This window comes from Microtus ochrogaster, chromosome 8 (assembly GCF_000317375.1).
Source record: "Microtus ochrogaster isolate Prairie Vole_2 chromosome 8, MicOch1.0, whole genome shotgun sequence".
NCBI lineage: Eukaryota > Metazoa > Chordata > Mammalia > Rodentia > Cricetidae > Microtus > Microtus ochrogaster.
This window is the reverse complement of record NC_022015.1, coordinates 40,272,131-40,273,348: the sequence shown is the minus strand read 5'-3', so window position 1 is coordinate 40,273,348 and position 1,218 is coordinate 40,272,131. Positions and strand designations below refer to the sequence as shown.

At 41.9% G+C, this 1,218-nt stretch overlaps 1 protein-coding gene across 1 annotated transcript in view; it reads left to right on the top strand.

Annotated features, from left to right (window-relative positions):
• The window catches only part of Snx32 (sorting nexin 32), a 19,867-nt gene that overhangs the window by 10,697 nt on the left and 7,952 nt on the right, over window positions 1–1,218 (top strand). The gene's annotated exons all lie outside the window — the stretch shown is intronic.

Below are 1,218 nucleotides of genomic sequence, written 5' to 3'. Positions count from 1 at the left end.
AGAGATTATGGTGTGTATAAATGCTTGTGTGTGCTATGACGTGTAGCAGTCAGAGAACGGTTTATGGGAACTTGTTCTCACCTTCCACAGTGGGGATATGAGGATCTGATCAGGCTTGGTGGCAAGCACCCATAGCCATTGAGCCATATCACCTGCTGATGTTTGGGTTTTCTGTCTTCAGACTGGAACTCACTGTATAGACCAGGCTAGCCTCCAATTTAGAGATTTGCCTGCCTCTGCCAAAGAAGTGCTGGGATTAAAGGTGTGTGTTACCACTGCCTGGCATGGGTTTTTTTTTTCTTGTTATTTTTAAACAAGGTCTCATGTAACCCAGGTTGATTTCAAACTCCTGATCTTCCCCTCCTGAAAGCTGCAAAGAGTCAGGTGTGGTGGTCACACACCTGTAATCCCAGCACTCTGGAGGCAATGGTAGGAAAATTAACTAGGATTGAAAGCTAGCCTGAGCTACATAGTTTTAGGCTAGCCTGGGCTACATAGCACTACCCTGTCTCACAAAATCAAGTATTAATAATAATAAACCATTTATTTTAAATATTTATTTCTAAATTGTCTGTGTGTGGGTCTATGCATATGAATTCAGGTATCCACAAAGACCAGAAGAGGGTGTTGGGCCCCCTGGAGCTGGAGTTACAGACAATTATTAGCTGCCTAACATGGGTGGTAGAACCCTGGCTCTCCTTATTTTTAATTTTATTTAATGTGTGTATGGGTTGTTTCTTTCTTTAAAAGATTTATTTATTTATTATGTATACAGTGTTCTGTCTGCATGAATGCCTGCAGGCCAGAAGAAAACACCAAATCTCATTGCAGATGGTTGTGAGCCACCATGTGGTTGCTGGCAATTGAACTCAGGACCTCTGGAAGAACAGCCAGTGCTCCTAACCACTGAGCCATCTCTCTAGCCCATGTATGGGTGTGTGTTTCGTCTGCATGTATGTCTGTGCACAGTGTTTACATTTGGTGCAAAAGACATAGATAGGATTTCCTGGGACTGGAGTTACAGATGGTTATAAACTTCCAGGTGGGTGCTGGGGATTGAACCCCAGAGCAGTAGTGTTCTTAACTGCTGTCATCTCAGGAGCCCCAAATAAAAAATTTAAAACAGAATAAGATGCACATAACTATCCTGAGAAAGGGACAGACATTTAATAAAAATCAGCATCATCTAAGGATATGTTTGGCTTTTGTTTTTTTTTT